The sequence below is a fragment of the Dipodomys merriami genome, unplaced genomic scaffold (genome assembly GCF_024711535.1).
Source record: "Dipodomys merriami isolate MVZ:Mamm:240054 unplaced genomic scaffold, mDipMer1.0.p SCAF_58, whole genome shotgun sequence".
NCBI classification, from domain to species: Eukaryota; Metazoa; Chordata; class Mammalia; order Rodentia; family Heteromyidae; genus Dipodomys; species Dipodomys merriami.
In genome coordinates, this window is record NW_027206157.1 from 7,346,658 (window position 1) to 7,360,359 (window position 13,702).

At 43.5% G+C, this 13,702-nt stretch overlaps 1 pseudogene; it reads right to left on the bottom strand.

Moving 5' to 3' along the window:
- Positions 1 to 3,253: 3,253 nt before the first annotated feature.
- LOC138813055 (tubulin beta-2 chain-like) overlaps positions 3,254 to 13,702 on the bottom strand; it is a 174,468-nt pseudogene continuing 164,019 nt past the window's right edge.

A 13,702-nucleotide genomic window follows, 5' to 3' on the forward strand; every position in this document is an offset into this window, starting at 1 on the left:
CTGGAGCCCATACCATTAGAATAGAGCAGATCCCCAGCACATGCCTACAGCCCCAAGTCAGTGTGGCCAGAGTGATTAGCAGCCAAGCTTCCAAGTCCCCTTTGATTCCTGCCTCCTGGGCACATTGTGGGCCAGCTCAGAAGGAGGTTTCAGAAGAGCATAAAGAGCCATGAAGCAAAGCAGTCGTGTAGAAATGCAAATGACTCTCACCTCTGGGATTCCAGAGTTATTCTCAGATTATTTTGTGGATAAGAAGATGTGAGTGAATCATCTTGCTTCCTGAAAAATATCTCTGTATAGGTAGGTACTCTTTGCCTCACACTGAAAGGCAACCACTTGTCCAAAGGCTGGTCTCATCTGTGGCCAATAAATTTCCTTTTCCCGGCCATCACCCCTTTAACAGACATTTGTATGTTGGCTGATAGCACATCCATGAATGGAGATGTACCTGCAAAGGGTTTGAAACCATAGTGGTCCATGATGTCCTATCACCATTTCTCTCCCACTGTCATCTCAGAATTAGACCAGAAACTGGTTGCAATCACCGCACATATCAACACAAGACTGTCAATACCAGAACCTTGTCAAAGTCTACTTCAAAGATACCTTTCAGTTTCAATCTATGTCTGACAGAGTATCTACCCCATACTTTTTTGGTCTAGGATATGTGCACCTATAAACTGGGAGACTTTTAGAGAATAAGATTAGAGAGAACGGGTCTCCTGGACAGGATCTGCTATAGGTACGACAAGTTGGAAGGAAAAGGGAAACAGCATAAGGAAATATCATTAACATGGCCAAAGTGGTCAAAAGACATCTCTCCAATGCAAGAATGTCTTTCTGACAAACCTGTTCTTGTTGGGCCATGGCCTGGTATGGTAGTGCCACTTTACACTCTGGTCCCATTAAAGTAACATACATGTCATGGCTTCTTCCTTCCATGGCCTAGGCTGACTACCAGAGGTTCATTCCCTGTTTCTACCTCTGCTTTCTAAAAGGTACACATATCAAGGGGCTCTCTTCTTTCCCCCTACAAATATTCTACCAATGTCCCCTCATTTCACAATTCCTCATTGCCAATCTGGGTGCTGCTTTTCTATGAGTTCTAATGTATCCTCTCCTGAGCCTAACATTTGTTGCCTTTCCTCCTTTTGGTGCTGGGGACTGAACTGAGAGTCATGTGCATGCCAGGGATGTACTCTACCACTGAGCTGCATCTTCACCTCTGAATTTTGTTTATCATACTTGTCAAGAACTCTATTAAGTATTTGATACAATTACTAAGGTACATGAGAATAAGGGAGATGCTGCACTTAGCAATTGGACAAAAAATCACCTATCTATAGGAATCACCTCCACATTAGCTTGTGTGGCAATGAATGCAGAGCTCTGGCTAGGAGAAAACAAAAGTCATGCCTGAGAAATACATGTTGGTCTACTGGTAAAATTATCAACAGGAGTTTTCTAAGGAGTGAGGGATTAGTCATTAATTATGAACCAAGAACTACTTCTTAAAAAGTGTAAAGAAATAAGCCAAAGCCACCAGAAAAGACTCATGAAAAGACTCATAAATGAGTACTTAAGAGAAAACAAAAATGTTCTTAGTCAAACACTGGTAGAAAGGATGGGTGGTGCCTCCATCACAGCTTGGCCTCAATCCTTAACCCACTGAGGAATGAGAGTGCCTTGGCCAGGCCTGCCTTCAGTTCTGACCCAGCAGCCTTAGAAGATTTGAGGTCATCCAACCTGGTCAGTTCTAGGACTAGAGACCCAGGGGTGTCAACACTTCCTCCCTAAAACTCCCACAATGGAAGCTATTTGCACTTTGATCTCCCTGGGGCAAGGACACAAAACAACCTGCTTCTAGTCACAGATCACTCTCTGGGACAGTTTACTTTCTAATGAGTGAGATCAGCTTGGCTTAAAGATCTCTATCCCACCCCTCCCCACCCTACCCCAACCTCAGGCCTGGTAGAGGAAAACTTACGGAACTTACCATCTCCCAACTTTACTAGCAACAAGGGACTTGCACCTCACCCAGAAGTACCTTTTCCTTAGAGCTTTCTATAAGTTGCAGTATTCCCATAGCCCTGTTTCTGAAGAAAAAGGTACTCTTACAGGTTATTGGTGGCCATGGAGGAATGCTTGGCACAGACAACCTGCCTAGAGCCTCACTGAAAGAAGAGTGAAAGATTCTGGCAAAAAGAACCAGTGACTGATTTGGCCTCCAGTGAAAACAGAAGTGTTTACCCTCTTCCTGGCTATTGTAGATTCTAAGCAATTGAGATTTCTGTTTCACTCATGTAAAGTAAACATACCCAACAGGCTAGATCCATCCATTCCTTATATCCTTACAACACCCTGTGGGCCTCAGACAGCTTTGACTGCTGGAAAAATGAACATGAGAATGGGTAATTGGGACAGGCCATGTTTCCCCTCCTCTCCTTGACTTGGAAGTACTGTGTCAAGCAGTTCTTTATACACTATGGGACTGGTCAGCTTCTCAGCCTCTCACTCCCTCAAACAGCTAGAGTCACTTCTGTACTTAAAGCTGACAGACAACTTGAGAAACTTCCCTGGCAACCAGGAACTTGCACTCATCCTGTGAGCACTGCTTCATTGCCAATTGAACTCTAAACACAGGGATCAATGTTCCTGATACTGTTTCTGGGGAATGTGACTGAAATCCCTCTGATGGGACATGAGACAAGAACCTGTGGTTGTCTGAAGGAGAAGTAGCATCTGGATCTAGTTTTCTTTTTCTTCAAACTGCTTTTTTGCTACTTGCATGCTTTCGAGATATTGAAAACTATAAAACTGGGCCAGGGGGAAAAACAACAACATTGGCACTTGTCATCCTCTTCTTCAAAATAGCAGAAAAACCATGAATTTAATACTCCTCTTCAGTACCAGTCCTATATTGCTAAGATTAAATCCTTCTGGCCAAATTTATATTTCAAATACACTGAAAGAATAAAAAGGATTCTAAAGAAGAAAAAGGGCTCAGGGTATAAAATGTATACTTCTTTATTTATACAAATAGGGTTTTAAAACAATCATTTAAAAGAAATCTGCATTTTTACATTCACCGTCAGTGAGTTCCTGACAGAGAAGGCTGAGCATGATGATACATAGCAAGGTCCCACTGCAGGACAACAGTAGCTCAGGAAAGCACCATTTATTTGAGAAGCAGTAGGCATGCTCTGGCATTCCTGTTGCACTGCTAGCAATGGGAAGTCTTAAACCTCTTCTTTCACAAGACTTCTTCAAATTCCCCCTGTTCATCAGCAGTGGCATCTTTGCATTGCTGGTACTTGGACACCGGGTCGTTGATGTTGCTCTCAACCTCAGTGAACTCCATCTCATCCATGCCCTTGCCTGTATACCAGTGCAAGAATGCCTTGTGCATTGAACTGTTCTGAAGTGTGCTTGAAGGGTTCCTGGATGGCCGTGTTGTTGCCAATTAATGTGGCCAACATCGTGAGGCTATGTGGGGGGATGTCACACACAAGTGTCTTCACGTTGTTGGGGATCCATTCTGCAAAGTAGCTGCTGTATTTGTTCTGCAAGTTGAGCATCTGCTCATCCACCTCCTTCATGGACATGCGGCCTCGGAAGATGGCAGCCGCTATCAGGTAGCAGCCATGGTGGGGATCACAGGTGATCATCGTGTTCTTGGTGTCAAACGTCTGCTGGGTGAGCTTGGGCAGTGAAAGAGCATTGTATTGCTGGCTGGCACGGCTAGTCAGGGGTGCAAGGCCAGGCATGAAGAAGTGCAGGCAGGGGAAGGACACCGTGTTCTCGGCCAGCTTGCGCAGGTCTGCATTCAGCTGGGCAGGGAAGCACAGGCAGGTGGTGACCTTGCTCATGGTAGCCAACACCAGGTGGTTCAGGTCTCCATAGGTGGGCATGAGCAGCTTCAGGGTGCAAAAGCAGATGTCATACAGGGCCTCGTTGTCAATGCAGAATGTTTCATCTGCATTTTCCACCAACTGGTGGACAGACAAGATGGTGTTGTAGGGTTAGGTGAGGATGATAGGATTAGGTGGATAAAGGCTCAGCCCAGCACTGGGAACTAGTGTCTGGATGTTAGGGAGGAGGGGGTGCCTGTTAGCCATCTCCTATGGACTATGATGACATATCAAATATGAAGTTGTCTGGTCTGAAACTCTGGCCAAATGGTTCCGATCTCACTGAGTCTAAGGTGCCAGTGTCCAACATCTTGGGCAAGGGCATGACACTGAAGGTGTTCATGATGCTGTCTGGGAACTCCTCTCGGATCTTATTGAGAATCAGGGTGCCCATGCCTGACCTGGTGCCACCTCCCAGGGAGTAGGGCAGCTAGAAACCCTGGAGACAGCCACACCTTTCTGCTCACCACTTCCAACACTGACTCCACCAGCTCGGCTCCCTCTGTGTAGTGGCCCTTGGCCCAGTTATTGCCTGCCCTGTTCTGGCCTATCAGACACAAAGACACATACTCCAGGAATAATGACTGTGCTATATACATTGTGCAGACTATAGGCTCCTCTGAGCAACTTTGGCTATTATTTTAGATACACTTTGGTGAAATAAAGGAAATGTTTTCTTTTTTTGGGTCCAGTCATGGGCCTGAACTCTGGGCCTGGGTGCTGTCCCTCAGCTCTTCAGCTCAAGGCTAGTGCTCTACCACTTAAGCCACAGCACCACTTCTGGCTTTTTTTTTCCTGCTTATATGGTGCTGAGGAATCGAACCCAGGGCCTCATGCATGCAAGGCAAGCACTGTACTGCTGAGCCACCTTCCTAGCCCTCAGGAAATGTTTTCAATGTGTCTGGGACCCTACAAATCACCCAGGTTCTAAAGAAAGTAAAGACAATGTGGAGGAAGATACATTTTAACCCAAACCACGTGCGTACTTCTAAAAATGAGCAGAGCCTGGGGATGGGAAGGGGTCTCAGTGGTACAGTGCTTGCCTCACATGCACAATGCCGTGGGATCGATTCCTCAACACTACATAAACAGAAAAAGCCAGAAGAGATGCTGTGGTTCAAGCGGTAGAGTGCTTGCCTTGAGCTGAAGAGCTGAGTTACAGTGCTCAGGCCCAGAGTTCAAGCCCCACGACCGACCAAAAAAAAAAAAATGAACAGAGCCTGCCTCAAGACTGGAAAAGTACTTACTTTCACAGGAGGAACAGGAGAACAGAATGGTAAGAGGGAAGCTAAGCTGCAGGCACGTGTCTGCACCTTGCTCATACATAGCTGTGCTTTGATTTCTGGTGTCCTGAAGTGGTTCCCTGTTATTGCCAGGTATTTGAAATGGCCAGCAGCGCTGAAACCTTGTTGGAGGCATTCCCTGCTCGCTGTTCATTCCCTTCAGAGGCTGTTTGCAGACTGGCATTTATCTGTGCTGATTGAGTGGCCAGGGACATGACTCCCATGGACTGAAATAGGTAGGTTAGGTGAGGATGATATCTAGATGGATAAAGGCTCAGCTCAGCTCTGGGAACTGGAGTGCCTGGATGTTAGGAAGGAGGAGTGCCTGTTAGCCATCTTCCATGGACCATGCTGACCTACTAAATATGAAGTGTCTGGTCTGAAACTCTATGGTTCCAATCTTACTGAGTCTAAGGTGCCAGGCTCTACGTCCACCATGATGGCCCGAGGAACATATTTGTTGCCTGTGGGAACAAGAGTTGACTTAGGCCTATACTTGACAAGGAACTTAGGGGCAGAGCTTATGATTCTAAGTGGCTCTCAGCATTCATTACAGAAATTACAGCATTTCAGACATGGAAACAGAAAAGATATCTTGAGAATGAATCACCATGCAAGAGGCTTCAGCAACTTTAAGGACGTTTGCAGTTGTCTATTTCCATGCATTTCATTCCTTTGCTTTGGGCATGGTGGCTGAAATCTCAGCTACTCAGGAGGCAAAGATGAGCATCAGGCTTTGAGTCTAATGGGGCAAAAGAAAGATGACAAAACCTTTTCTTGTTGTTGTTGTTCATGGTGGGGCTTGAACTCTGAGCCTGGGCACTGTCCCTCAGCTCTTCAGCTCAAGGCTAGCAATCTATCACTTGAGCCACAGTCCCACTTTCAGTTTTCTGAGTTGTTTATTGTAGATAAGGGTCTCAGGGGCTTTCCTGCCCAGGCTGAATTTGAACCATGATTCTCATTTCTCAGCCTCCTGAGTAGCTAGGATTACTGGTGTGAGTCATCATTGCCTAACAGCAAGAACCTTTCTCTTTTTTTGTTAATTTTATTTTTATTGTAAAGGTGCTGTATAGAGGAGTTATAGTTACATGAGTAAGGAAAAGAGAACATTTATTGTTGAACATTGTTACCCACTCCTTTGTTGTTCTCCCTTTCCTTCCCCAATTAAAAGTAGCTAGGTGCACAGCACCATTGGCTCATGCCTATAATCATAGCAACTGTGGATTTGGAGATCAGAGGATCGCTGTTCAAAGCCAGCCTCGGCAGGAAAGTCTGTGAGACTCTTATCTCCAATAAACTAATAGAAAACCAGAAATGGCACTGTGGCTTAAGTGGTATGGCTGCTTGTCTTGAACAGAAGAGTTGGGGCACAGTGCATAGGCCCAGAGTTTAAGCGCCACTGCCGAAAAAAAAAAAACAAACAAAACAAAAGAGCCAGGTGTGGCTCTTTTGTAGAGGAATTCAAGTATAATGCTTTCCTAGGGAAATACATAAAATACATATTTCTTGTGTTATAATGTTTCAATAATTGTTATCAAATAGCACATTTCCCTGTATGCAAATACTCAGAGCAACCTTGGGCGATTACTTGCAATTTGCCATTTAACCTGATTTTTCAAAAGGGATATCAGTTAAAATGATATAAACATGAGTTTGAGATTGCCCCCTTCCTAAACAATCACATGAAGAAAACTGGCCATCCAGCCTGATATGCAGGGGTTCCGGGAAGATGGCGGAGGAGAAGCTGGAATCTGAACAAGCTCTCGAATAGAAAGCAGTTTTAGAGTTCCAGTGAACAGTCCTAAGCCAGAGAATCACACCAAGTGTGCCATCACAGGACAGAGAGTTAGACAAGAGAGGGGAAACCAAGGAGACACATCTGAGCCAGCCAGCAGCTGCCGCTGCGGCGGCAGAGTCGCGACGGCGACCACCGCCGTGGGGCCATACCTGAGACACAGAGAGTCCAGGACGAAGGAGCCAGACGCAGCCGACGAGCGGATTCTACTCAACACCAACAAGAACCGACAAGGAGCGGACATCTTCATCCTGCTGTTTGCAGACCAGAGACGACCCAGGATCCAAGACTCGGCGTGAGTACAAGCCCGACGTCCTCACCCCTTCTCAGGGAGCAGAGGAGGGAAGGCCACCCCTCCCCCCCCAGCACCGGTGATCTCCATCTTGGATACCGACAAAGTTCGGAGGAGCTGCTAGCTCCAGCTCAGGCCTTGGAATAAAATGAGTCATTTAGCAGGTCACAAGAACTTAACGGCGAAGTGACCTGCCAGACTCAGCTCCATCCAGGGAAAAGTCACCCAGCTCAGGCGCCAGCCATTGGAGTGGCTCGCCACACTGGGTAACCAGAGCCAGAGGCTGCCCCTCCCTCTAGCAGCCACCACAATCAATTGAAAAACAGAAACCCTGAGAGTGGCTCCAGGCTGGGCGCTGTGAGCTTTATCACAAAATAGCCCCAGGGAAAAGCTACTGTTTGTTGAAAGGCCTCAACTCTACTCAGAACCTAGCCTCATCCCCACATCCCCCTCTTTTGTGATTCTCAAAGCAGATCACCCTCCCAGAAAACTAACCTGGGAGGGGGATCTCAAAATCTTGGGTAAAGCAGAGCATTTTTCTGCCTCTTCCAACAAACCAGCCTGATATGCAGGATCTAATAAAGACACAACATAAAATACTGTTCATAGGAGTGACACAATCCCACACAACAACTCTCAACCAAGGAACCACAAGATTAAAGTCTTATATCTTACTTAAGCAATATTAACACAAAATACCAAGGTGAGGACATCCCCAAATGTAGATCCATAAAACTCAAATACATTAAATAGCTCTGTCCTTTTGTTTGCACTTTTTCATTGGTTTATTACACAGGAAAACCAATTATCTACGATTCTGTTTGTATACAATAATGTAGAACGGAAACTCTTTATATAAAATTAAATGAATTTCACATTGACAGTTACAAAAACTGAAAATCTACTCTGTAGACTTCAGTAAGGTTGTTTGTATTAGGAAAGACAATATGAATCATTTAAAAGCAGTGTTTACACATTATTATTGGGTTTTTCTACATCACAACAATGTTTTTTACTTTAAAAACCTTAAAAAGAATTTATTGTTGGCTAAGTATTCATATTCAAAATGCTGAAGTCCAGAAGTGTTATAGATTTCAGGGTGAGACACTTTATGCTTTGTGATTTGGACTATTCACATATATATTAGTGACTGAACATCCCTCTTTGAAATTTTAAAATTTTCAATTTCAAAAAAATTTTTTTTAGAAATTTAATCTGTATTTTAAAGAGGGCAATGCAACTGGGCTCTGGTTGCTGAAGGGTGAAATTCTAGCTACTCAAAAGTCTGAGATCTTAGGATCGCAGATTGAAGCCAGCTGGGGCAGGAAATTCTGGGAGACTCTTATCTCCAAGAAACTACCTGAAATAGTTGGTGCCATGCCACCTCCTATGGAGTCTGCATGAGATCGTGTTAGACAAAGAGCTTTAAGGAAGCATGCCTGCAGGAAGAGGGTGTTGGTTCAAGGCATCCCATACACTTGGCTGCACCTTTATAGACTCTACTACCTTTATTCTTACTATATTCTTCTTGGCTGTACATTCGTTGCTTTTATTCTCGTTTTGGCTATTTTTCTATTGATCCGTGAACAGAGCATGTTGTTTCTTTCCAGTCCAATGGAGATGACTTCTCTAAATAATAAAGACTAGGACCAAAGATTAAATGTGGCCTTGCCCCAATCAATCTATCATCTGATGTGACGCTGCCTCCAAAAACTCCTACAACTTCACAAGCGGTTTTGCAGCTCACGCATAGTAAACATAAAAACTTAAAATTTCCAAATATGTTACAACAAGCAGAATTAATGAATTAAACTAAGCTAGAAGGAGTTATCCCAGAAGCCTAGAGAGTTCTGAAAAAAGGAACCCCTGATAATAAAAAGAAAAGAAAGATTGAAGAGATGAAGGACAATGCCTATGCCCAGAGTTGAAACCCCATGACAAGAAAAAAAAATCCAGGTGTGGCTAGTCAGCAAGTACAGGTAGGGGGAATTCAGTAAAAGGCTTTCCTGAGGAATTCACAAGTGTATACTCAAAAATTAAAACAAAATATATGGTGGAGTGGCTCAGGTGGATACAGCACTTGACTTACAAGATGGAGGCCCCAAATTCGAACTACAATACCACCCTAAGAAAGGCAGGAACTCCTTCCTTGTCATTAGTATTCCTAGGGACCTATTCTGCCACGGTATTGGAAGCCAGTTGGGAGACACTCACTAGCTGCCTCATTGTAATACACCTCGATTCTCTGCAGCTGTAAGCTGCTGTCTACATAGTAGTTTCCCGTGCAGTCAATGTTGTGCTCATTGCTTAGCATTTCCCCAAACTGAGATGGAAATAGAAGTGTATTATGGCCTAGAATGTTAACTGTCCAAACAATGGATTTTAAAATAACTATGAGAAACCCAAGTCCTGTTGACACAACTATTTTTGTAAAAAAATTAGATTTTTTAAATTAAAAAAGCACAAAAATTGATAGCATTTTAGTTTTGTTAATCTCTTTGCTATCTTGCTGAATAGAAGACATCTGGGTTCTCCTATGAGTATTCTATCTTATGGGATACCATATTCTGTTTGGATTCTATGACCAGAACCTGGTCTTATATGGACATTAAGTTGCCAAAGCAGTAACTTGAAGACTCAGCTAGAAGGGTCTCCAGAACCCCAAGGGTCCTCAGAGCATACACTGATTTAGACAACCACTGATTTAGAAAACACCCAACTTAAGGGAACTGAGTTAGGGCATGAAAACTCAGAGAAATTTGCATTAAGGTGGACGAACTGTTCTCAATTATCTGATACTCATCAGTTGACAAAAAGGGAATCCTCTGTATCTGTCAGCTCAAAGACACTGCACTCCTTTCATTCAAATCAGACCAAAAATGCATTAGTCTATTCCCAGGAAACTAAGTACAATGACTTGAGTCTCAGGTAAGACAAAGACATGCAAGCCTTGCTTAAAAAACCACACCCACCTGGGCCACACAAATTAGGGAAATTGGGGAAACTATCTGGGGGACTTGATTTCCAGGAGGTTAGGGACTACTATGGAGCCCCATCTACCTCAGCCTAGACATGACCACCACCACCTGCACCCTCCAACCCCATCCTCTTCCTCCTCATCCCCCTAAATTTGAGACTAGGATCCTAGGCCAGTGTCATGCTCCCCTTTGCGCCAATCTGGTTGCCACAGTGGCTTGCCTGTATGTACATGATCTTCCTCACAGTGTAGGGCTGCAGAGCAGTTGGATGCGTCTCCTCAGCAGTGGTGTACACAGAGGCAAACAGGTAGGGCTGGGGAGCAGGAATCTGACACAGCCAACTCAGATCCCCATTTAAACCTCTGGTTGTTACAGGGGCAGAGGAGATGGGGTGGACTTGATAGGCAGAGCCAGTAGGTGCTCCAGCTCATTCTCCCTACTGCTGGGTAATCAGAGATAGCTACCTGTTATCACTTAGCCCTGGCATCCAGCTGTCAGCCTCAAGTCAATTAGCACAGCTGCCACTCTATTTGGAACCTCTTGTCACACTGCCATCCACATCCCACCCTGACTCACAAGAGAGGCTGAACCCTGGGATCCAGGAAGCAAGAGGAGGGGCTTCCTTTACACAAGGTACTTGTGCCAGAAGCCAAGAACAAGCCTACCTTCTATTTTTGATAGGAGGGCCTAGAACTGAAGGGGCACGTTCAGCTGTGATCCCAAGAACAAGCACAAACTGTTGGATTCCATGACTGATTTCCATTCTGGGAAGAGTCAGGGGCTTAGGGCCTTGCCTTCATACTCAGGTTTTCTTTTCTTTTCTCTTAAAAGCAGCTTGCTTTATTACTTAAGCCATAGGTCTACAACAGTCTACTTTTTGTTTCATTTGGCTTCTGCTCCGAGCATGAGAACTCAGCTCCTGCTCTGTGTGTGTGTGTGTGTGTGTGTGTGTGTGTGTGTGTGTGTGTGTGTGTGTGTGTGTGTGTGTGTGTGTGTGTGTGTGTGTGTGTGTGTGTGTGTGGCCGGAGTTAGGCATGTTGGTGTTAGGACTTAAAATTAAGGCCTGGTGACTCTTTTTGAGATTTTTACTATTATTGAGATTAGGTGATTACCTAAATTTCTCTTATTTCAGAATATTGTGGAATAGTGATATTTAGTTGAAGTCACAAACATATTTTAACCTTCACAATGCAAATTGTCATTATTATGGTCGATAAAGTTTGTGAATTCTATAAGCTTTGACAATACAATTCTATAAGCTTTGACAATACAATTATTTCTTCCAGGTGATATATACATTTCTTTCCTTTTGCTTATTGTAAGACGTTCTGTCTTTCACTCTCATTCCTCTCCTCTCTTTCTGAGGTTTTATTGATTTACTTAGTTAACTGAAGGGTAGGTGGCTCTACTACTTGAGCCACAGCTAAACTTCTGCCTTCTTTAAGTGATTAATATGAGGCAAGAATTCCATGGGTAGTCCAGGGCAGTACAGAAAGGCTTGAAATCTGATGATCAGAGTTCAAAGTCAGCCTGGGCAGAAAAGTCAATGAGACTCTTATCTCCAGTCAACCTAAGAGGTGGAAGATAGTAGAGCTGTAGCCTTGAGCAAAACACTTCAATTTTAAGTTCCTCAACTGAACACACTGAAGCAAGTTTCATGGACTTTCCTGTCCAGTATGGCTTTGAACCATGACCTACAGATTTCCGTTTCCTTAGCATTCAGAATTATAAGTGTGAGTCAACATTTACAAATCTTTAATTACCTCTTCTTTCACCTTTTCAGTTATTTATTCTTTCTTTCTTTCCTTTTGACATTTGTTATTAGGCGCTAGCTCTTATGCTGTTTTTTTGTTTCCCTTGAAACTACCATGCCCTACAACTTTGACCACAGGTAAACTACAGGCTGTTTTTCTTTTTTGCAGCTCTTTTTCTAGGGCTTAAACTCAGGTCACAGTGACTGAGGTTCTATTTTTTTTAATTGAGTGGTGGTTCTTAGATCTTGAAATTAAGTCAAGATGACTTTCCTTGAGGTTTATTTATTTTTACCTTAATAGTAGCTGGTTTCACTACTTGAGCCACAGCTCAACTTTTGCATTTTTTGTGGTTAATAGGAGATTAGAATATCAATAGAAAGTCAAGAGCATTACAGAAAGGACTGAAATCTGAGAATCATGGTTCAATGCCAGTCTTGGGCAAGAAAGTCAATGAGACAATTATCTCTAATAACCACCAAGAGGTTGGAAGAAGTAGACCTGTAGCCATGAGCAAAACATAGCAAGTTCAAGCCCCCATACTGAACACAGTAAAATATGTCTCCTGTACTTTCCTGCCTGGGCTGGCTTTGAACCACAGTCCTCAGTTTTCAGTAATCTGAGCAGGTAGACTTACAGTTTTGATTTAGAAAGCCTTAATAGCTCCTTTTCCACCTTTTCACTTATTTGATTGTCCCTTCCCCCTTTTTCAAAGTTCATGTCCTTTATTATTAGGGCCTACTCATTTATGCTCAGTATTTAATTAATTAATTTATTGATATTGTCAGTTGGGGGCTTGAACTCAATGCCTAGGAACTGTCTGTCAGGGACACAGCAGGTACACTACTATTTTCAGACACAGTGCCACTTCTATTTAGTTGGAAAAAAAAAAAACAGTCACCAGGGGACATTTTAGCCGAGGCTGGCTTCCAAATGTGATTCTCAGATCTAAGCTTCCTGAGTAGCAAGGATTACAGGCATGAGCCAGAGGCACCTGGCTTGTTTTTTTTAGATCAAAACTAGCAGGCTCTACATTTAGGCCACACTACTTCACTGTCCATGAGATTTTTGGCCTTTTGTTTTTTGCTCAAAGCTAGCAGGAACAAACACTCAACTCCTGAGGGTTTTTTTTTTGGGGGGGGAGGGGAGGCTTGAATTCATGGCCTAGTGACTCTCTATGAGGGTTGTTTTGTTTTATTTTGGGTATTTTGTTTTTCATTTCAAAGCTAGCAGGCTCTACTACTTGAGCCTCAGCTCAACTTCCGCCTCTATTTTTCTTTTAGTGGTTAATAGTAGATAAGAGTCCCATGGGAACCAAGGCACTACACAGTATCCTAAAATCTAAGGATTACAGTTTAAAGCCAGCCTGGGCTAGAAAGTCCATCAGACTCATCTCCAATTAACCACATGAGACAGGAAGTAGTATTTTTAAACTTGAGTAAAAACCCTCAAGTTCAAGCCCATGTCTAGCACACTCAAAAAGAAGTTAGTTGGACTTTCCTGCCCAGGCTGGATTCGAACTGTAATCTTTACATTTCAGCTTGGATTAAAGATATGAGTCTATATTATAAAAAACTAATTGGCTCTTTTCTTCTTCACATACATTTATTTATTTGTTGGTTCTCTGTCTTGTTTTTAGGGCCTCACCAATCTTGCTGAAGGATAGAATGCTCTAAAAGTTTAGTAACAGTT